Genomic DNA, 24,292 nt, shown 5'->3' on the forward strand with positions numbered 1-24,292 from the left:
TTAGTTTTTGACAAATGGAAAGCCAGTTTTTCCAACACCATTTATTAAAAAGACTGTCATTTTTCCAGTGAACCTGCTTGGCTCCTTTATCAAAGATAAGGTGGTTGAGTGTGTCTGTACTTGTGGTTGTATCTTCTAATCTATTCCATTGATCCTCTGCTCTGTTTTGATTCCAGTACCATGTTGATTTTACTACTGTTGCTTTGTAGTATAACTTCAAGTCAGTGACTGTTATGCCTCCTGCCTTGCCTTTGCTGCTTAGAATTGCCTTTGATATTCTAGGTCTCTTCTGGTTCCAGATGAATTTTAGGAGTGATTTCTCTAGACCTATAAGGTATGTTGATGGTATTTTTATTGGGATTGCATTGAATCTGTATAACAGTTTTAGGAGAATGGCCATTTTCACAATGTTTATTCTTCCTATCCATGAACATGGGATGTCTTTCCATTTTCTGAGATCATCTGCAATTTCTTCTTTCAGTGTATTATAATTTTCCCTGTATAGGTCTTTCACTTCTTTCGTAAGAGTAATTCCTACGTATTTCATTTTTTTGCTTGCTAGTGTGAAGAGTGTGGCTTCTCTTATTTCTCTCTCTGTGATTTTGTTGTTAGTGTATAGGAATGCTATTGATTTCTGAGTATTGATTTTGTATCCAGCTACATTACTGAATTTATTTATTATATCTAAGAGTCTTTCAATGGAGTTTAGGGGGAGACCCCAGAAGTTTTAAGAACCCAGGAGCACGGATTATCTGAGTGGGAACCTGCAAGGAGGCAGCAGAGTGGGCCCAAGACAGGAACATGAGAGCTACAACTACTGGCAGTGCCTTAAAAGCAGAGCCACCCAAGCTCTTGCAAGTTCATATCTTGCCACAGATTGCTTCAGATGCTGCACATGGTACTACAGGACTTAATATTTGCCCGGATGCATTGTAGACTCACTTTGGTTCCATTCCTTTGTATTCCCATTTGTAAGTTTTGAAATGGCAATGTCTATCTTGTGCCATTGAATGTTTAAGTATTTTAATTTCTTTTCATTTGTGTAGGGGATCACAGCTAAGAGTTTCCCTTGAATTTCAGAGGATGCTTTGTACTTGGACTTTTCAGAAATGCTGAAACTGTTAAAACTTTGGGAACTCTTAGAGATAGACTAAATGCCTTTTGCATGAAGTAATGTCGATGAGTTTTTTGGGGGATGGTTAGGGGTGGAATATTATGGTTTGTATCTAGATGTCCCCACAAAACCTCATGTGGTCACAGTGGTGGGGTGGAGGGATCTTCAGAGGTGGCTGAATCTAAAATCTAGAGTTTGTCATTGATTCATGATCCACTTATGAGATTAAGTAAGTGAGTGCTATACCCTCCCTAGGATGGGTAACTTGTATACAATACAAGAGAAAGAAAGAGGCTTTTCCACTCATCCTCTCCCTTGTTGGTCTGCTATTCTCCACTGCCATGAACTCTCTGCCATGTGCCACCATGTCTTAGAACCAGCTGATTATGGACTGAAATCTCCACAAACTATGAGCTAAAATAACTTTTCCCCCATTAACCTTGGGAATCAGGTATTTTGTCTCAGCAAAAAGAAAAGTAACTAAGACAAAAGTACTGGTTAATTCTTATTCTCTAATGGATTTGTAAAGTCCCTTGTTATATTTATGCTACTAGTTTGATGAAAAGGAAGGGGAAGGTAAGGAAGAAGAGATATTGAGGAGTAGAGAAAAACCATGAATAAGGCAGGAGAGGGTGAGAATATAGGAAGAAGGACACAAAAAAGTGAGTAGATAGCTTACAGTAAAAGTTTCTTTAGCTCTCAATTTGTAGAGGTTTCAGTCCATAGTCACCTGGCTCCAAGGCAATGTGACATGGCAGAGAGGCATCACAGAGCAGAAACAGTTCACAGTGTAGCAGGATAGGCAGAAGGCAGCGAGCAGCAAGTATCAAGCAATAGCAGAAGCAGTAGAAGCAAGCCTGCATCTCCTTTTATAGTGCTCCTAGAAAACAATCTGATTAGTGCTGCTCATACCCAAGGTGGGGCACTCTTAATCCCAACATCGCACTCTTAATCCATATTCACTTTCCTAATCATCCACTTTGAATCTCCTCACCTGTGACCATATGGGGGGACATCAAAATACAAGCCATAACAGTAGCTCCAGCAGGAAACCCTTGAGATGTAAACTATTATTATTAGCCAATACCAGCAAGTAAGAACCAAAAGAAAAACGAATAACAAACATGAAAACGGGATGAAAAGGAAAGAAGAGAACAAAAAACTGGGACGGCCAAAACAGGATTTGGGCCAAATTCTGTTGGTTTGAGACCAAAACAAAATGACCCAAATTCAACAAAGTAGCAAGGTTACAATAACTACAATTACAAAATAATAAGGGGTATAAGAATTGAAACCTCCACACTGTTGTTATAGCACTGACCCAGAGCCTCCATACAGCTCTCTCTACACCAGTATCACTGTCTGGTTTCAATTAGCCTCATAAGTTTTTCTCCATGGGCCAGACAATTGCCTGTCCAAAGCCTTGAGGGCTGACTCTTGCTCCCTACTAACTTCCGACTTGGTTTCAAACTCCAGATGTGCCCCATCACAGAGCTCCATCAATCCAATTACTTTGATTGTTTTGGAAGGTAAATATCATGGGCTTCTTCCTGTCTTTCCTCTACAGTCTTCCTTGCCTATTACATAGCCAAAAAGAGTTGCTGGCATGGTACTGATCACTGCAGATGTCTGTTTCAGCCTTGCCCATAGGAACCACAGGAAGATCCTCTGTCTTGAAGATCTGCTGGGTCCTGGCTCACTCTGATTTTGTGCCACATAATTGCTACAGAAACTATTTTTCCTTCCTTCTTGCATTGTTAGGGTGCCCTCTCCACTGTGGGAGCCTTCTGACAGTCCTAGGGAGGGTGCTGAATGTTCTAGCTACAGCACTCCCATTGTATGTGGGAGGAACAGGCAGTTTATTATCATCATTGTCTGTTTTGGGGAAACTTCTCTCTCCTCAGTCTCACTGCTGGCTACAGGCACCAGGGCACTGCCCACCAGCACTGGAGTGCTACTAGCGGCCCTGAAGGTAAGTGTGAAGGTGCACAGTAATTAAATTTTAATCTGTTATATTTTTGGCTTCTTTGAATCTCTGGGTTGGAAATGTCTCTCTTCATCTCGCCTAGTGGAGAGGATAACATGACTGTTCAACTCACCAGGCTTGCACTGAGGGGTCATGTTGCTTCCTCTCACAGGCTGGACCTTTCCCAAGATGGTATGCATTTTAGGTCTGGGGAAGGTGGGGTACCATGATCTTCTCCCACCACCCAAACGCTGGACATTAGTTAGTCTTACTGAATCATTGTTCACTAAGCCTCCCATATCAGACTCTTTTGTTGTTGTTGCTATTTTGTTTTGTTTTGTCTTCACTTCAGGGTGACTGCGTTTCCTTAACATCAAATCAGAAACACTCACTGTGGCTGTGACTCCGTAGCTGACTATCCTGAAATCCCCTGGTCTAGTTTTTCATTTTGGTTTGCCAATCTATGTCTTAACTGAAGAATTAGGAGGATTAGTACTGAAAAGTGTCTACTGAGTGCTGTCATTGCTAGTTTTGTGTTCTCTGATAGTATACCAATACTTACATTACAACCCTAGATGAGGCAAACACCCCGTACCACTGCAGTGAGCAACTCAATGGGATCATAAATTTTAATACCAGTAAAGCATTAAAGATATAAAGTTTTTTTTAAAAAAGAAAATTTTTATTGGAAAGGGGAGAAAATAGATAGCTGCTCTAATAGGAACCGGAGTGTAGGGGGGACCAGAAAAGTGGTTATCTATGGGCCTTTTTTTCTCAGGGGGTGAGGGACCCTTACCCTATCTAGAATTTGCCATAACCCAGCTGGTTTCAGGCACCTCTACCTGTGTTCTCTCTTCCAGTGATCTAAGTGCAGCTTCCTTCTCTTGTCTGTCTTATTTGTCCTTGACCTACTTTTCGGGGCCTCATCTTTGGGGTGGATAACTAGCTGGCAACAGGATACCTTATTCATGTTTAGCTTAGAGTTAGTAAGAAGTCATGTGTGGATATCTATTGTACTCTAGTATCTGATGAATATAGTGTAAATATACATGTCTGTATATGTCTGTGTGTTAGGGTATAGATGTGAGTAAATATTTATATAAGAGCTTTTCCCAAAGTTTGTCAGCCACCTTCCCTTATGTATCCCCTGTATTGTATGGGAGGTGGAGAGGGACAGCTACTCAGCTTGGCTTTGTGCAGTCTCTCTGTATTCTGCCCAGCAGCTCTTTCTCTCTCTGCTTTCTTGGTGCAAGTCCCATAGCCATTTATTTATCTTTATTTATGCCTTTATTTATCTTTCTCTCCTCTCTCTGTATCCCCATCCTTGACCTATTTCCCAGAGAAATTTATGTAGTAAAGTTTTAACTTCTTTAGTCAGGATTAGCCAGAGGCCCCTATTCAATGTTTTCCTATCTACAAACCCTCTCCTCCTACACTCATGTTGTATAGTCTTAATTGGTGTGTAGTGTTCTTTAGGTATATCCTAAGTGCTGACTTAAATCGTTATGAATTGTTTTCACTTCTGCTTATTTTTCCTTCAATTCTGAAGGATAGCTTTGTGGAATATAGCAATCTACACTGGCAATTATTTTTATTCAGACCTTGAAATACATTGTTCCATCCCTTCTTGGTCTTTACAGAGCTTTTGCTGAAAGCTGTACCATTATTCAAGTGGGTTTGCCTTATAGGTGTGCCTTTATAAGTTATTTGGCAATTTTCTCTTGCAGCTTTCAACAGAATTTCTTGTGCTATACTCGTAACATCTTACTTAAGATACAATGTGAGAAGATTCTTTTCTAGTCATGCCTCTTTGAAGATCTAACTAACTCCAGTATCTGGATGAACAAATTTTTCTCAAGATTTGAGAAATCTTCTGGGTGTGATGGCACATACCTATAATTCCAGCACTTGAAAGCCTCAGACAGAATTTTCATGCATTCCAGGCCAGCCTGGGCTACATAGTAAGTTTAAGGCCAACCTAAACTATATAATAAGACCTTGTTTAAAAAAAAATCCAACTTTATAAAATGGCATGAGGCCTTTATTACATTCAGTTTAGTGTTTAATATAGACTATTTAAGCAGGAAATACCCAATAGGACTTAAATTACCAGTTGCTACATGTCCCTTCACCAATCTTTTGACCATCACTTTAAAGGTGCTTGATGTATATCAGCAAAATCCAAAATAATATATCATATAGTAAGTATAGATACTATGTACAAATTTTAAACTCAAAGCCTACTTTCTTAATTAAAAAGAAGTACCCTTAGGAATTACAAATCATATAGACTAACTTCATAAGTGTATTTTTCCATTTTTAAAATGTATTTATTTCCTTATTTAGAGCAGGTCTTGTTATGAAGACCAGGCTAGCCTCAGTTACAAGTGTGTGCTGCCACACCTGGCCATAGATGTATTCTTCTTTTAAATTTTATTTTAAAGAGGGTAAAATTAAACATAACAAATTAAAATATAAGAATACAGTGTAAGAGACACAGATTCAAAGCAAGACAACCAGAGATCTTTACTATCTATCATATTATCTCTTGTTTTCTTCCAAATAGTTGTCCATATATTCATATACAGTGAATTCATACAAAACAACATAGTATAAAACTGACCCAAACAGGATGATGAAGGCATTTTAAGTCTTCAAGACCAGACAATAAGGAAGTCCACAATGGCTGTGATAGTGTCTCTCATTCTCTTCAAAATACCTGTTCATACCTTCATGTATATTGAAATTAAACAAAACGAAACAGACTAAAATCTCTCTGAATGAGGAATAATAGTATTGCTGGATTTCACATTATGATGCTACAGAATCAGCACTGGATACTTTAGTGTCTTTTTCTTCAAAGTAGTTGTTCATTTCATCATGCATTATATAATCAGTTCTCATAAACTGTTTAGAAGTTCTACACATGAGTAAGTCTCTACATGTGTATCTATCCTTTCTGTATTAGAGGGAACAGCAACACAAAACAAAACAAATCTCTAGAAAAACACAAAATGAAATATATAAAACCACAATACAAGGTGATCTACAATGGTTACTATGATGTCTCTTGTTATCTTCAATAGAACTGTCTATATCATCAGTCATAGTATAATTGAACATAGCAGCACATAAAAATATTAATAAAAACAAAACATTGGAGACATTATAAGACTTCAAAAGCAGGTAACAGTCAAACCAGAGTGGGTATCTAGTGAGTCTTGTCATCTTCAGAGTATTTGCATATACTCTTACTTGATACTATCAATCATAACAGATTTGAATAAGATCAGTCAAGACAAGACAGCAATCTAACAAACCAGATTCAAAAAAGATCAGTCATAATAAGACAGTGTAAGTAATACAAGGCTTCAGATTAAGTTAATAAGAAATTAAGAATGGTTACCATAGTATATGCTGCTATTTCTGGGATAGCTGTCATGCCCTCAAATCTAGTACAAGTAGACAGACGTAACAGAATATAACCAAACTAAACAGAGCAACAAGAACAATGTAGATTTTAAATCATGATATACTATTAACAATGTCCTCTGCCTTCCTTTTTTAGGTAATTCTTCCCCATTCACTTTCACAGGGTGCATTGTACATTTTGGGTCCCACTAACTCCTTTAGTTTTTAGGTTAGGAGTGCAATCCACTATTTACCTAAGTGGTTCTGCTTTTTACCCCTGGGATTGATCTTAAGTTGTATTTCTTTATATACAAAAGCCTCAGGGTTTTCCTTCATGATAGCTGAGTAGTTTTCCACTGTACAAAAGTATCATGTCTTTCCAATCTATCTGCAGGTGCTAGACGAGCTGCCCCTATTTCTCTCTGGTTCCCTGTCACATGGAGCATTGTTTTCTCATATTTGATTTTCAGTCCATAAATCCTCTTTCAGGTTAATTATATTTCCTGTACAGAGCATCTCGATGGACCCTACCTCCTTATCTACTCTGCTTGTGTTTCTTTTTGTTAGTGTATAAAGGCCATCTATGTTAGAGTGATAGCCAACCTTCTCTGCCTCATCTTTGCTATGCTATTTTTCTGCCTTGGTTGTCTACTTTTTTCCTTCATCCCCATCTGCCCCATTCATTGAGGCCTCTCTGCCATTGTTCCTGAAATCCTCATGTATTTTTTCTCCCTCTCTAGAATGTCCTTCAGTAATTTTTGTAGGGTTGCTTTGGTGGTCATGAATTCTCCCTGTTCCTCTTTGTCATGGAAACATCTTGTATTTCCATTAATTTTGAGAGTCAGTTTTTCAGGGTGTGTCAATATGGGTTGGAGGTTATTTTCTTTCAAGGCTTGGAATACTTCACTCCAAGCTCTTCTTGATTTGATGGTTTGTGTCAAGAAGTCAGTTATGATTTTGATGAGTGTTTCTTTATAGGTTATCTGTTTCTTTTCTCTGACAGCTTTTAATACTGTTTTTGTGATGAATTTCTGGGATCTTGATTATTATATGTGTGGGTGTAGCTCTGTTTTGGTTGTAGGTGGCTGGAGTTTTGTACGTCTCATACATCTGAATATCATTTCCTTTTCCTATGCTTGGGAAGTTTTCCTTAATTATTTCTGTGAATAACCTTTGTATTTTCTTTGTGTTTACCCCTGCTTCTTCACTCACATTTTTTATTCTTAAGGTATACATCCTCTTGTCATCTTCTAGCCTTTGTATTGTTACTGCCTGTTTCCTTGTTACTTTTAAGAGATCTTTCCTTTCATGATCAGACATTGCAAACATATTTTTAAATTTTGCTAATCTACTTCTTGTTTATTTAAGGCAATTTTTCCAGCATTCAATGGAGTTTTTAATTTCCTAGTAATCTCCTTGAATCTGTTTCATGTATTCTAGGTTTTTTAAATATTCTTCATTGAAGGTTTCTCTCCTTTTTTTGTGTTCCTCTATTCTTCCATCTGTGTCTTCTTGAGAATGCTTAGGATTTCTTTCATTAATCTTCTTATATCTTGCTTTACTTGTATTAATATTTCAGTTGTGAGTTCATCTATGATGTCACAAAGATCTCTCTTTATGTTTGCTGATGCCATGTCTGATATTGCATGTTTGCTGCCCTCAATCTCTTCTGTATTTACCTCTTCTAGCCCCATATTCCTTGGGTTGGATGGAGGCTTTTTATTATTCATTTCTCTTGTCATGTTTCTTGTTTCTTCCATACAAGTCTATGGTGGAGCTCTCAGCCCCTTTCCTATTGGTTATGGTTCTTCTGAAGCACACTGGCTAGGGGTTGCTGTCCTCCACAGTTTGCTGTTGGTCACTGAGGTGCAAGCAGGTATGGTGTAAGCTGGCCCCTCACCTCCAAGCCAGTCAACCAGCAGCAGCCTTCACCATGTTAGTGTGTGCTGCACAGATGGAACTGGTTTGGGACAACTTCGGGGACAATTTCATCCCTAGCTATTAGATCCCGGCCAGGCACATGACCCAGCCCAAGCAGATCCCACCAATCTGCTCTGGGCAGGGAGCAGCCAACTGAAGTCACTGCCATTTCTTGTGCAGGCCCTTCCCGCCTAATACCAATATGTCATCCAGTCAATCACCCCCCTCTTCCAGAAGGGCCAAATTCCAAGCACCCATAGTGGGTTAGTGCAGGTATCCACACCGGATTTGTTCTCTGTTGAGCTCACCAACCCCCAACTTCAGCGTGACTGCAGCTCCAGTGAGAGTGTCATGACACAAGTCCAACTGGCTCTGGGGAGAGCACCATGCCTGCGAGTTGGGCCAGCTCCAGTGAGAGAGCATCTGTTCCAGCCTCCTGTCCATGTTTTTCTTTTCTTTCTTTCTTCTTTTACTTTTTCCTTAGTGTCCTCCTAGGTCATGAGAATCCTTCTCCTTTCATCTGGTCTTCTCCATGGTGGTAAATTCTAGTATCTGAGCTGTTTTTTTTAAGAAGGTTCTGTACCTTGTTACTTATCCATCTGCCATCTTCCCTGTGACCCAAGGTGTATTCTTGATTTCATGCCACATACGTATATATTCTCTATCATAAGTGCTCTCTCAGTTAGTGTCACAGAGCACCTGACTTTAAGGAGCAAATTAATGAAAGTAATGAAACTGATTTGGGAAAAGTTATGTACATTATGAGTGTCACAGTTTGAATAAAAGCTGTAACACAATCTGGTCCTTTTTAGGACTATTCAATATTATTGATCCAGTGAATCATTTAATAATATTTAATTATCAATTGATTAACAGGTTCCAAGTTTTAAAGGCAGGTAATACATTAGTGAAAGCAATACAAAAATGTATGGTTTATCAGCTGCTTACAAAAATACAAAAACTTGGGATGTCACAAGGGACACAGTACTACTATAAATGAATTGTTTAAGCAAAGTGCTTAACATAAATTGTCCATTCCTTAATTAACAAAGAATATTTAAGAGACAGGAAATATTTTCTACAAAAGTAATACTACATTGTATGCTTTAGCCAGTGTATTTTTAGGTGACATTCACATGTTTCTTATTTTTCTTTTGACTCAGTGGATATATCCTTGTCATTTTCATTTCATCAGAAGCTCCTAGAAAATCTAACTTGCTAAAATCATTTGAAATGAGAAGAGATAGTAACAGAATCAGCAAGAGCATTATGGGTACCAGCTTGGCCAGTGTATGCATTGCAGGTATCACCAAGGTATGTGCTGTCACTAGAATATGTGCTATCATCTTACTCCATTATACCAAATATCTCTCCATGGTCTCTTCACCAGAATATTGAGGAGAATCTTTTAAAATATCTCTCCCCTGAACAAGGGTAGAGTGGCCTACTGATTCCAAAACTGGTGACATTATTGTTTAGACTACAATGTGTAGCTGAAATCACACCTTTTACTAGATGTGGTACAAAATTCCAGTAACCACCATTGGGTGCCAAGAGTTCTGCTAGTGTATCATCAGGACCATTTTGCAAATAGAATATAACCACTAAGCATTATACAGAGGACACCAAGACTCTATGTACCACAACGAGCATCATAGCCTTGTCATTTGAAAAGTTCCAGTGCAATAAAATTTAAAGTGTAACTGCAAGTCTTGAGAAGACTAATTTCTACTCTTAGCTGCTTCACAAAGTCAAAAATCACAAACTTGAATAGATTCTAGATTACCAGAGTCATACACATATGGAATGTTGCTGTTTCAAGTCTCTGTGCACTACCCCTTGTGTATTAAGATAATCAACAATTTTGATTATAGTAAACAAGACAGCAGTGGCCTCTTGTTCAAAGAAAAATTTGTTTTTAAGAATTTTAACCAGAAATTCACTCGTTTCATAAGTTCCGGTGCTACATACACATAGAGTTCATCATCATATACATTCTTAGAATAATAATGTTTGGATACTTTCCACAGCAAAAAAGAATTTCAGTCTATTCTGGGTCTCTCTTGCTTTTATCAGTAATCTTTAAAGCAAACTCCTTGCTTGTGGCTTGGTGTATATATCTCTTGCAAATGAAGTATGAACCTACCCAAATATCTGCTTTTACTTAATAGCCATCAGTAAAATAAATATTTTTCTTGTGCAACTAATGAACAACTGAATGTACATCAACTGTCTGCATAGCTTGGTTTTTATTACCTGAGGTAAGAGGAACAAAACTAAACTTCCAAAAAAGTTGATGTTCATTACCACTTAGTGGGATCCCAGGCAAATCTTTGAGAGTTGCAGGATCAAAATAAAATATATCTTCAGGCCTACTAGCTCCAAGTTTGAAAGATAAATTAATTTCTCTTCTGTTCAATTTATTCCAGTAGATTGTTGAGAAATACAAATGCCTTGTAATTTCTTCAACTCTGTCCTGTTCTGCACCTACTCTGTTCAGGGTTTTGTTTAAAAAGCATTCATGCAAGACTGTTCCAGTGCTCAAAAACTGTGCCATCTAAAGGCTGGGGATATAACTCATCAGCAGAGTGCCTGCCTGGCAAGTGTGAGGTCCTGAGTTTGATTCCTGGTACCAAAAAAAATAATAAATAAATAAATATCCCTTTATCTTTTTTTTTAAAGTAATATACCAGTGAGCACTTCAAACATTAACATACCAAAACCACTGGCATTTCAAGTATGAACTCTGATTCTTTCTAGAACCATATAGACCACAGTTCCACAAAAAGAATATGCTAGTTTTTCATAATTAATATTTTCTTAAGGCAAAATTTGTTAACTTGATGTGAACTTTTTCACAAAGAATGTTTTCTGGTTTCAAGTTTTTAAAGATTATTCCCAGGATATGTACATTATCTAAATCAAGTAAAAATTCATCCAAGTAGAACTTGAGAATCACCTCTTTAGATTTCTCCCCTGAGAAAATTCAAAGTAAGATACAACTTTCTTTCAGTTTGATAATGCACCTTGACAATCAAAGAGTGACTAATGTCTACCAAGGTATTTCTGTATTTGTTCAGAGTCCCAAATTTTAAGGATGGTTTCCTGTAATATCTTTAGGCAATAAGCTATCTAGCATCAGAGACTGAGATTTTTTTAAACTAAAAAAGCTTTTCCAAATGATCCCTGCCCTAATACTTTTTAAAAATCAAACTGGGAAGTATCTGCCTTTTCATGTCCTCATAAGATGTACAATCACAATTTCTTTGATGCTGCCCTTAGTTTGTCTTCTCCTCATCCATATGTTCATCCACAATTTGCTGTCCATTCAGTATGACAGGACTAAGTCTCAGCTTCCTGCTCATCCTAAGTAAATATCAGACATGTACATAAAGACTTAATGCACAGTGATATTCATCATACTCATTATAATGAGACTAGAGACAGAAAATTCCAGAGATCATCAACGCCGACATGCTCCAACAAATGTTTTCAATTTTAGAGATAAAGTTATAACGCCCTCCTCTGTCAGATAAGTACTGCATGGCCATATCATCCTCCCAATCCAGCAGCTTAATTTTTGCCCTATTAGGTTTCAGTCTTGCTTTGGTCCCAATGTTTTCTATCCTCCTATCCCTCCTTTTCAGAATGGGAATATTTACCCCATGTCATTATATATCAGTAGTGTTTAACTTTATTTTTTATTTGTTGCATGTACTCACAGCTGTGAGTTTGTCTTAGGTCTCAGAGGAGACACTGTACTTGGACCTTGCAATGATGCTGGAACTGTTAAGCTCTTGGCAGCTCTCCGAGATGAACCAAATGTATTTTGCACAAAGAGATGCACGTGAGTCTTTGAGGGGACAGTGGCAAGATGTTATCACTTATTTCTAGATGTCTTTCCAAAGGCTTCTGCACTCAGAAGTAGGGTTTGAACCATGAGGGTACTAAAGCTATCTTGTAGGAATTGGGACCTGATTAAAGGAGAAAAGTCACTGAGGACATGAGGAATGAGGATCCCCCTCCCCACCTCCTCTTATCTCTATCAGTTGACTGGCTTCCATGACACAAGCAGCATCTGTTCTGCTGCAATGCCTCTTTATCATGTTGTTTATTCTTTGGAGACTACTGACCATGGACTGCAAAATGAGCCAAAATAAATCTCTCCTTTGAGTAGCAGGTATCAGTTATTTTGACCCTGAAATGAAGAAAGTAACTAAGATACCAGACCTTTGAAGTCAGAAATTTATTGTTTGTGCCAGTTTCTTGAAGTGCTTCCCCTATATTGCATTAATCATACTCAGAGAGTATTTATTCTGTTGTTGTTGGGTGCAACACTGGGTAGGTATCTATTAAGTCTAAGACGTGGTTCAACTCATTTTATTTGATATTTTTGTCTAAATTGAGCTATTTGCTATAGTTGGGTACTAAGGTCTGTCTTGTTACTTTTCTCTTGTTGCTGAAACAAGATACACAACACCCAAAGTTAAAAGAGGAAAGCTTTATTTAGCTCACAGTTTGTAGTGGTTTCAGAGCATAGTCAGCTGGCTCCAAGGCAGGACAGGATGGCAGATGGACAACCATTCATAGTGGTAGAAGATAGCAAAAGTGAGAGAGAAAGATACAGACAGACAGAGAGACACAGAGACAGAGACAGACTTCTTCCTGTCCCTTATACTGTATACAAGCTACTCATCCTAGGGCAGGTATAGCACTCATATCCTTAATCCCAACATTGGACCATGAATCAATCACAAACTCTAAATTTGGTCACCTCCATAAAGCTTGCCTGCACCATGACTGCATGAAGCTTTGAGGGGTTAATCAGACACAAACCATAACAAAATGCCCCATTAAAAGTACGTTGATGTTTATCTAATCAATTATGTCCAGTAGTGTTTATTTATTCTTCTAGACCATGAACATGGGAAGTTTCATTTTTTGTTTCTTAATCAATTTCTTGCTAATTTTAATTATATTAAAATTCCCAATATCCCATCTACTTCATTAAACTTATCACTAGGCATTTTTGTGGCTATTGTAAGTGGAATTCCTTTATTCACTAATTCAAGTAGTTTATTATTACCATATACCAATGCTACTGTTTGTTGCACATTGACTTTGTATCCTGCTACTTCACTGAATTTTATTAGTCTTTAAAGTTTTTGGTACAGTATTTAGATGTGTGTGTGTGTGTATGTGTGTGTCACCTGCACATCATGACAATTTGACTTTTTATCTTCCAGTTTGGATATTTTTCTTTCTGATACCTGATTGTTCTGGTTACATCTTCTAGCACTATGCTAAATAAAATGGGTGAAAGTGGGCTGCGTTGCTTTGATCTAGATCTTAGAAAGCTTTGACCTTTTCCCCATTCAGTGCAGTGTTACCTGTTGGCTTATTAAAAATGGCCTTTATTGTGCTGAGGTACATTCCTTTATACTTAATTTTAGTTTTTATCATGGAGAATGTTGAATTGTATTGACTGTTTTCCTACACTTGTCAGATGATCATGCGGTTTTTGTCCTCCATTCTTTTGATGTGGTATGCCGTGTTTATTTCTTTGTAAATGTTGAGCCATCTCGTATTTCTCAGATGAATCCCACTTGATCAAAGTGAATAATCTTTCTGGTGTGCTAATGCATTTGTTTGCTAGCATTTTTCAAGATATTTGCATCTGTTTTCATCAAGTACATTAGACAGTTATTTTCCTTTTTTGGTGCCTACTTATCTAGTGTTGATGTCATGGTAATGCTGATCTCCAACTGTGTTTGGAAGAACTATTTTTTGATATAACAAGAACAATTAATATTAGTTCTTAAAGAGTTTCATAGAACTAAACAATGAAACTATCTGATCTTGATATTTTCCATTACAGAGGACTTTCTATTATCAAATTAAATTTTTTTCATTGGTCTGTCTGGACCTTCTGTTTCTCCATAATTCAATGTTGGTAGATTATATGAGTCCAGACTCACTCATTTCTTTCAGGTTATTCAATTTGTTGTCATATAATTGTTTATAGTATTCACAAATGATTCTTTGTATTTCTGTGCTTTTTTTTCTAAATTGTTTTGAAGATAGTAAAAATACAACAGAACAAGCCTCCTGGCTCATGCCGGAGGGAGGCACTTACCAAGAAGGCAGGTGACTTGCCTTCTTCTGCAGCCTCCTGGATCCCACCATGGCCAATTCTCAGCAGCTGCTGACTTGTTATTTCTGTGCCTTTTGTTGGATCTCTTTTTAATCTTTAATTTTTAAATACTTGAGTTGCCTCTCTTATTTTCATAGGAGCTAAAACCTAGTCAATATTGTTTCTGTTTTGAAGAACAAACTTTTCACTACGATGATATTTTGTGTTATTTTTCTAGTCTCCATTTCATTTACTACTGCTCTGATCTTTATTTTTCCTGTAGACATCCCTATAGAACTATTCTTGCTTTATCTCATAGGTTTAGACACCTTGTGGCATATTATACAAATTAGAGATATTCTGAATTTACCTAAAGACATTTTAAAATTTCTTTTTTAATTTCTTCATTGACCCATTAATTTTTTGAATTAGTATTACTTTTCATATGTTTGAAGTTTTAAATTTCTTGTTTTCGATTCCTAGTTTTACTGCCTGTTATAAGACATCTTTCATATACTTTTAATCTTCCTAAATTAATGAAAACTTGTTTTATGGCTTAAAATATGATCTATTCTAAATAATTCTCTTTAAGCAGTTGAAAGTAATGATATTCTGCACCTACTAGGTAAAATGTTCTACAGAGCTCTCTTAAATCCATCTGTTCCAGCATATGATTTAAGTCCTAAGTTTCCTTCTTGATTTTTTATCTACATTCTATGTCCATAACAGAAAATTTAGCATGTATTAAAAACTTCTACTGTTATCATTCTGTAGTCTCTCCTTTTCTTTAAATTTATTAATATTTGTCTCTGTTACTTTTCTCTCATTGTTGGAACAAAATACTCGACACTTAAAATGAAGGAAGGAAAGGTTTATTTAGTTCACTGTTTGTGGAAGTTTCAGTCCATAATTGGTTGACTCCAAGGCAAGGTGTCATAACATAGGGGCAACACTTCAAGGCAGTGGCCAGCAAAAGCAGCCAGAGCAAAAAGGGGAGAGAACAAGAGTCTCCTCCTCCCTTACACTGTACACAGGCCACCCCCACTTCCAGGACAGACGTAGCACTCACAAAATCTCCTTGTTCTCCTCTTGCACAGGATAAGAATGTTTATAAAGAACCATGGCTCCTTGCTGAGTCTTTTTGTTAAACTTCTAAACAGCTCAAGTTGACACATGTATTAACCATAACAATATTTTCTTTAGATTTATATTTTCTTTACATATGCAGATGAGTTGAAAAGTGCCTACCTCTCCCCTTTCTTCCTGTGTCACACACAGAGGATGACAGCTGTCATGCCCTTCCTACTGACTTCCCTTTGCATCCCCCAGGTTCCCTGAGAATGGACTGGGCAATTTGCCTCAGTGTCCTCCTGTCAGCCCTAACATTATTTTGCAGCCTTTCTCTGGGCTGCTCTGACAGGAGGCTGGGCTTTGCTGTCAGCTACTGTGCCCCTTCCCTACTTTTGCTGCTGAAGTGCTGCTTCTGCCTCTCTGAAAATTTCCCTAACTTAGCAGAGATAAAGGAAAGATCTGGACTCATCTCCAACATCACCAAACTCCAATATACTGTGACTAACACAGCCAGCAATCCTAAAGACTTCCCAAATTAGGTCCCAAATTTGCAGTGGTGTGGCAGTTGTCAACAAAGCAGCCATGTCTCCCCATGTTCCTTCATGACAAGTAAGCCCATCCTAGAAGCTCCACACCTGCTCTAAAATGTATCCACACTTACCACTGTGGGCTTGAATTTAAATCAAGCAGTAAAACTGGATTTGGTCACTCAATAGGTTTGGATCACAAAACTTGAATTTAGACCCATGTGAATCAATTGGCAGGCTCAAATTTGGACCAGTCACAGATGTACTGCTTCTATAAAATCAGCATTCCTGTCACATTTTGGGTTTCATCCATGAGGCTCCCTCTTGTGTATTGATTCTGTGTTGCAACACAGATCCTGTTCAAATAAGGCCTCACTGTCTTGGTCCTGTAAATCTACTCACAATTTATCTTTAGTGTGGACTTGGAAAGCCTATAAATCTACCTGGAATTTATCCCAAGGACTGTAGACAAAGTGGTTGCCTTTAAAAAGCTATAATCTTGACTTGGTGTCATTATTCCTGAAAAACCCTAGAGGCCAGTAGCCATTAAAAACCAGCAGCAGAGACCAGCAATTGGCAATGACAAATGGAGTCAACTGGCATTGACTGGCAGCAGTCATAACTGCCATGACAGACCAACAAAGACTGATGGCAGCACCCAGCAGAGGCTGAGATCCATAGCAATAATCTGCAACCAACAACTTAGGATCAAGGGCTAACAACCACTGATGCTCAACAACTGGAACTGCTAGCAGAGCCACACTTTGCTGATTTGTGATTTCTATGTGAATTGAGCCAAAGAACCTTCAACTAACTGGCAGATGCTCCAGTGTTGGCTGTACTTATGTTTATAACTGCTGTAACTACCTGCTAAATTGGCCCTTGTATCATTATTTAATGATCTTTATCTTTTTAGTTTTAGGTTTTTTGCTTAAAGTCTACTATCTATAACTACTACAGTTCTCTTTTCTTACAGCTAAAATGAGTCTCTTGTAACAACATATAATGGAGTCTTGTTTTTTAAGTTCATTTTACCATGTAATGTGTTTTAATTAAAGAATTTAATACATTAATATTCAAAGTAACTATTAATAGATAAGGATTTACTGTCGATATTTTGTTGCCTACAAACTACTTGTTTTGTAGATAATTTCTTCCTGTCATAAAACCTTTCTCTGTGGTTAAGTGGCTTTCCTCTAGTTGCATGTTTGATGCTTCACTTCTTCGTTTTTTATACCTACTATAGATTCTTTCTTTGCAATTTTTATGACACAGTTAAGCAAAGTTTAGATGACAAAAACTTAAACTTTTACTCCATACCAAAATACCCTTAATTTCAGTAGTCCCAGATTTTGAATTTTTGATGTCACAGTTTACATTTTTATATATCACATATACTTTAACAGTTACATTATTTTTACCAATTTTCTTCTAAAATTCATATTAAAGATATAAGTAATTTATGTACCACTATTACATAATTATTCTACATCTGATCTTGTATGTACTTCTGTCTATGAGTTTTATGCTCTTGGATGCTCTCATGTTACTTATTAGCTTCCTTTTCTTTCAGCTTGAGGAACTCCTTTTAGCATTTCTTGTAAAACAGGTCTGGTGATGATGATCTCCTTTAGCTTTTGTTTGTGTGGAAGGTCTCTATCTGTCCTTCCTTTTTACAAGAACAGTTTTGTAGGGTGAGTATTCTTGGTTTGCAGGGATTTTTTTTTACTACCTTGAATATGGCATCAAATTCTCTCTGGGCCTAGATTTCTCCTGGTACATCTGCTACATGCAGGACAGAACTTCTTTTAGGTATTGTCTCTGTTCTTTTGCTGCTTTGAGATTCTGTCTTTGACTTTGAAATTTTGGTTATAGTATGGTATGGGGTAAACTTATCTGGATTGAATCTGATTGAAGATCTTTAACCTTTCTATAATGCATAGTTACATATTCATCCAGGTTCAAAAAGTTTCCTGATATTGTTTCTTTAAATATATTTCTACCACTTTTTCTCTACTTGTTCTTAAATGCAAAAAAAACTCATATGTATGCATTTTTCATGTTGTGCATAAATCTCATGAGCTTTCTCCTTTCCTTTTTATTCTTTTGCTAGTCTGACTATGTATTTTCACATAACCTTTCTTTGAGTTCACAGATTGTTTCTTCTGCATGATCAATTTTCCTGTTCTTGGTTTATGCTGCATTTAAAAAAATTTTTACTCATGTATTGCTCATCTCAGGGTTTCATTTTAATTTTTTACAATTATTTTTTCAACCTGTTGTCAAACTCACTGATAAATTTCCATTATTTCTCTTCATTTTCTTGAAGTTCATTCAGCTTCCTTAAAACATCTATTTTGAATCCTTAAGGAGTTTATACATCTCCATATAGTTAGACTTAATCCTTGGCATTTTGTTTTGTCCAATTGGCAATGTCATGTTTCCTTGATTGTTCCTGATACTTAATCCTTTGTGTCTTCAATTAAAGAATTGGGTACTTGGGGCTGGGGATTTAGCTCAGCAGCATAAGCACCATAAGCTCCTGCCTTGCAAGCAGGCAGTCGTGAGTTCGATCCCTGGTACCGATAAAAAGGAAAAAGACAAAAAAAAAAGAACTGGGTACTTATTCCAGTACTTAGTCTGACTTTTTCTGAGAATATCCTTCACCACCAAACTTGTCAGAAATCCTACATAAGTCATTTATGATTATTTTTAAGCCCATGACCACTGCAGCTATTGTGGTGCTAAGGGGATACCTTAAACACGTAACTGTCACAGTCCACATGCCCCAGGCTGGAATCCCAAGGCCTTTGCAGCTGCCATAGGACCACACTGAAATACTGTGGCCATGAAGACAGACACAGCATTAGGGATGGGGAAAAGGACCCAAGCTGCTGAGGCCTTTCCGTTGCTGAGGTTTGTCAAACCCAGGGCTACGGCAGTCAGGCAGTGGTGACATCACCTGAACTCAAGTCCTTCTGGCAAGAACTCCATGTTCTCATTTGGCACTGAAGTGTGTCTTCAGATTCAAGCCACAGCTGCTCACCAGGAGTCACCCCTGAGAGTCTGTCTGGTGCTGAATTTTTCTGTGATGAGACTAGCACTGAGGTCACAGACGAAGTCACATGATTATTTTCCACTGTTTTTCAGTGTCAGGTGGTATTTCTCTTTATGCTATGCCAGCTAGTGGCAGGCAATGTAAAACTATGCTTCCCACCTGCCTTAATGGATCTTTAATTAATTAGAATGTTATACAAGATTCTGTGATTCCTTAGCTCTTATGAAGGTATTCTCATGTGTGGATAATTGTTCAAACTGACACTTAAATAGGGGAAAATCACTACAGGGCTCTATTCTACCATTGTACTTTGCCCTCTTCTGTCATTTAGTATTTTGTCTACAGTTTTATTTTCTTCTTTGCATATACTTATGATACTGATTTAAAGTCTTTCCCTCGTAGTCTATTGTATAGGATGCATAAAGGGTCATTTTTCTCCATTTTTCCTCTCCTATCTATGAATAAAGGAAAAATTCCTGGCATTTGTTTGTTTGTTTGTGTATGTGATAGCATTTTCAATGAAACTGGAAAGCAGTTTCTGTCCCTGGAGTTCATAGTTTGTATTATTTTGTTGCTGATCATTTGTTTAATAACTTTCTTAGACTCATTTGATAAAGTCTGAAATATTTCTCACATAAAAAAAAGTCTGTTTCGTTAGCTTAATGGCCAGCCAATGATAGGCCAACAAATATGTTAAATACTAAAAACCAATAAGCCTCCTGGACTTTTCAAGAGGCTGTGTGCATGTGTTTTTTCTGGCATATTTTCAGTGGTCCAGTAGCTGTCTACAATTCTATGCTCACCTCTACTTTCTGCTGGCATAGAGCCTGAAATTCAGCCAGAAATAAGCTATTAGAGTTCTTTCCATTCTTTCCTTAACATGTACACAGTGATGGACAATGTCCAGTCTTGTTCATGCATACAGCCTTCTCTTTTCCCACCAAGATAATATACATCTTTTAAAAGACCATTTCATTCCTCACACTTTTTCCTTGTGAATTCCAATTGTTCTCACTATCTAAAGTAGCTATGATATCAACAACTTGCCCCATAGTTAGCGTCCAAAGCAAGATCTGAGTTACCTGAAATAAACCCAGTCTTACAGAGAAGTTTGTTTGAAAGGCTGTCATATAGCTGAAATAATGACAGTTTTCTGCTGATGGAGATTTTGAGCACAAAAGGAGAAAATCCTTCTTCTCTGAAATGGCTATTAGGTTTCTGCTTTTCAAAGTTATTTCAGTGCAAACTACTGAGTTTCAAAGCCACCACACAGCTGGACAAAAAATTACAGCTACTAACTAACCTCATCACTCTGTTCCTGCTAAGATTCAATCTTTTTTTTTTTCAGGAACATTCACAGATTGTTGCAAAGAGTTGGTTTAGTTCCAGAATTCTGAAATGGTTGTTTTTGACAAGAACTGTTAACATTTTCATTACTTTGACTAAGGATCAGATTTTAATCCCTCTCATTATTCTGAAATGGCTTCCCTTTTATGGCTTTCTGTAGAGGTATTTTATTAAGTTAAATAATTGAATTTCCTATCCTGTATCATTATTTTCATATTTATCAAGGATAAGTGGTTTTTTCACATATTGTACAGCTGCTATGGAGATGATGATCCTCCTCATATTCTATTAAGAAGTGTAAGGAATAGTGAGAAGCAGAGACCTACCAGGATCACCAGCTTGTGTAAAAAGGTAACATGGTGTGAAATTTATTGTGCCCAGGTGCAGAGAGACGGAGAGCAAAATGGCTGCCTATAGGGAACAAAGAGAAGTGGGCTTTTTTTTAAGGATTAAAAGAAGGCAAGGAACATTACGTTGGAAGATATTCGTAAACTTTAGTGGTCAAAGTTCTCTGGTTGTCTTGCACCCCAATGGGTAGAGTCCTTGAGGTGTGCAGTATAAAACTGTGTTATATCCAGATGTCCAGGGACCTGCCTTGTCCTATCTTTTTGATTTATCGGTACCGGGGATCGAACTCACGACTGCCTGCTTGCAAGGCAGGCACTTATGCTGCTGAGCTAAATCCCCAGCCCCTCCTTGTTCTATCTTAACTCCTTTACAACATGCTGTGTTTGCTGATGACAGCCTCAGTGTGGAGATGAGTCTCTCCTGAGAAGCAGGCAAACAGATTGGGTGCTAGGAGTCAATCCCACTCAAGCCTTACATTCCTGTCTTTTTGTTATTATAAACAAAAAAGGAAAAAGGAAAAGGAAAGTGGGCACCAGATCTCATGGCTTCCTCTTGCATTGCACATGGGCTGAGTGGGCAACCTAGTGGAAATGAAAACCTTGGGGAACTGCTTCATACTGGGGTGAGAAGAGCAACAGCTGCTGATTAGTGATTTTTGGATGCAGTTTTATAAGAACTGGGACAGGAGTCTGAAAAGACAGGGCCCAAACAAGAGAAGAAGGGTTATATAGATCAACAGTTCTAAGGGAAGGAGTTCTGCAGCCCACCTGGAGGATTTGTAAGACAAGCTGCAGAGAAGGAGATTGTCTATTTATTGTATAAGGTGGGAGATGGACTGGCAGAAGGACAGGAAATCAAGGGGCAGAGGCCTGGTGGAGGTAAAGGCAAAAGAGGTTGTATGGAGGAGTGTAAGAGAATAATAAAGAAGACATCTTTCAAATCTAGAACTGAGTAATGGGCAGTAGATTGGGGGTAGAAAGTAAAAAGGTATATGGGTTGGGCACTACAGGATGGATAGGAAGGACGATCTGGTTGATAGCTCAGAGGTCCTGGACCAATCTGTATATGTCATCTGTCATTTCAACAGGGAGGATGGGAGTGTTATATGGAAAGGTGATAGGGACCAGAAGACCGTGTTGGAGCAGGCAAGGAATAATTGACTTTAGTACCCTCAGAGCCTGAGCAAGGACTGAGTGTTGGCCCTGGGAGAGACAGGGTGATTTGGCTTTAATGGGAAAGGGAGAGGTGTTTTATTGAGAGCCAGGGAAGAGGAGAAGGTATTCTAGACCCTAGGATTTAGATCTGGGGAGGTAATGGGGGCTTTGGGTAATGGAGGCTACAAAAGGAAAAAAGAAAAAGACTGAACTGACACAAGGGGTCTTATGAATATTTTAGGTAATATTGATTTAATGGGAAGTAAGTCATGTACTGAGTGGGATGGAAAGATGAAAGAACTTTTCCAGTAGGTGATGATCTGAGGTCTTAGTTGTCTACTGAGGTGACTGACTTTTATCCAGACTTCATTGGACCAGATGTTATCATTTGTCTCATACCCTGGGGATATGTAGGCCTGGTTTTTAAGTTGTTTATCTTGAGACCTGTATATTAGCTGATACATCTGGCCACAGCTGTGTAGATAAGGCCAAAGAACAGTGAAGTAAGTATGGGCCAAACAATAAAATCAACAAGACTGTTATGAATATAACCAACAAATGTTTTACTAGGAAGACTCAGTAATAGCCTTCTATAAAGAGGATAAGGAAATCATTCATGGATTGCGGGGGAGAGAACAAGGACTCACCAAGAAGCAAGCACTCTCTGTGAACCAGTGCCATGTGCAGGCCACTGCCAGCAGGGGGAGGGGGGCACAGCCAGACCCCAGCCTCTTAGGGTGCATGGGTTGGCAAACAAGAAAAGCAATCCTCACCTTCCCCCATCCCACGATAAACGACTAGCTGATCCAGAGGCACACAGGCTGTGATGATAGCTATTGAGGTGAAATGCAATTTGATGCATGTGGTGTTTTGGTGTTTCATTGACCTTGTGGGTCTGGGGCCAGCAGTCTGGTCATCTGTTCAGGAGATGGTGCTGTGGAATATAGGGAGGATCTTCTGGGGGTTGTGGCCATTGTTGATTCCCTACTATCTTATTTTGAAGTCCTGAATCATTTTTGTTGTTTTGTTCTCTTTTGTTTTGTTTGATTTTGTTATATCCAATGGCATGAGCATCTATTTCAAAGATAGCAAGATATATTTTAGTAGCCATTTTGGACTATTGTCTTGTTTTGAAGTCCTTTATTCCTTTCATTGTTTTGTTTTTATTGTTTCTATTCTGTTCTGTTTTGTTTGATTTTTACTATGTCCAAAGGTATCTGCAACAATTTCGAAGGCAATAAGAAGCATTATGGTAACTACTGTTGATTTTGTATTGTTTTGAAGTCCTATATCACTTACACTGGTTTGTTTTTATTAGCTTTATTGTTTTATTTTCCTTGGTTTTATCCTCTTTAAAATAAAATAATAAAAAAGAGAATAAGGAGAAAGTCTAGGGAATATTAGAATCTGATATGGTACTAACCTGTCACCTAATATCTTGAATAGCCATAGAGATATTAGAAGGATTAGGAATGTATACACAGCATTCAGTGTATAATGACAAGTATTTTCGTGTGCTCTTGTTAGAATGTCTAATGTCATCTGATTTTAGGGGACAGTTTGCCTTATTAAAATACATATATGTATACATATTTTTTTAATTTAGGAGAGGGAGAGATCCGTCATTGTATCTTTTATAGTGAATACTGCCATGGAGGGAACATAGATAAATAACAAAAGATTATATTTTTGGCAATACTTTCCTGCTGAATGCTTAAAACCAAATTAAAATGAGACCTGTGTTAATTTAAAATGACTTCTTGCTATCAAGGCCAGGTAAGTCTCTTTAGACATTACTCTTGGAACCACACACAATGTCAACTGCCAGAATGGGTCACCATCTTGCTAGATAGACTTTTGTTGGTGACTCTCCTTAGGCACATTGCATTTCTTTGTTGGTCTCTAGCTTCTGGAGTCCATCAAGCTCCCGGTTTAAGGAGACCAAGTAACTAACCGGGGATCCTGTAGAAAAGGTTCTCTTATGTCCCAGCTCTCTACTGACCTTGGAGGACAAAAAAAAAATACTGACTGTTCTCTTAGCCTAGTTATTTCTCTAGTTTTGGCCTCCAAACTTTAGTGGTTGAATATTTAGTTATTTTGGTTTTAGCTAGGAGATGTAAAGCATAAGTGTAAAATTTTTTTGATAGCTATTTCCCCAGTTAAAGGCAAAAAGTTGTGAGCTTTATAATTTAATATCTTGGAAGGGTGTTTTTAATTAAGGGCTTTAAAGTTAAATTTTGGCA

At 37.8% G+C, this 24,292-nt stretch overlaps 2 protein-coding genes and 1 pseudogene across 2 annotated transcripts in view; 1 reads left to right on the forward strand and 2 right to left on the reverse strand.

Annotated features, from left to right (window-relative positions):
• The window catches only part of Svp (seminal vesicle polypeptide), a 151,909-nt gene that overhangs the window by 101,248 nt on the left and 26,369 nt on the right, over nucleotides 1–24,292 (reverse strand).
• Nucleotides 3,000–24,292, forward strand: part of LOC134475874 (WAP four-disulfide core domain protein 15A-like) — a 28,679-nt gene continuing 7,386 nt past the window's right edge. The window contains exon 1 of the mRNA XM_063247924.1: nucleotides 3,000–3,086. The gene's annotated coding sequence lies outside the window, so the exon portion shown is untranslated. The remainder of the gene's footprint in view (nucleotides 3,087–24,292) is intronic.
• On the reverse strand, nucleotides 11,145–22,832 carry LOC101787816 (ribosomal protein S6 kinase alpha-3-like; annotated as a pseudogene).

Source organism: Cavia porcellus, unplaced genomic scaffold (assembly GCF_034190915.1).
Source record: "Cavia porcellus strain 051 isolate PalLab524CR breed Dunkin Hartley unplaced genomic scaffold, mCavPor4.1 scaffold_5, whole genome shotgun sequence".
NCBI lineage: Eukaryota > Metazoa > Chordata > Mammalia > Rodentia > Caviidae > Cavia > Cavia porcellus.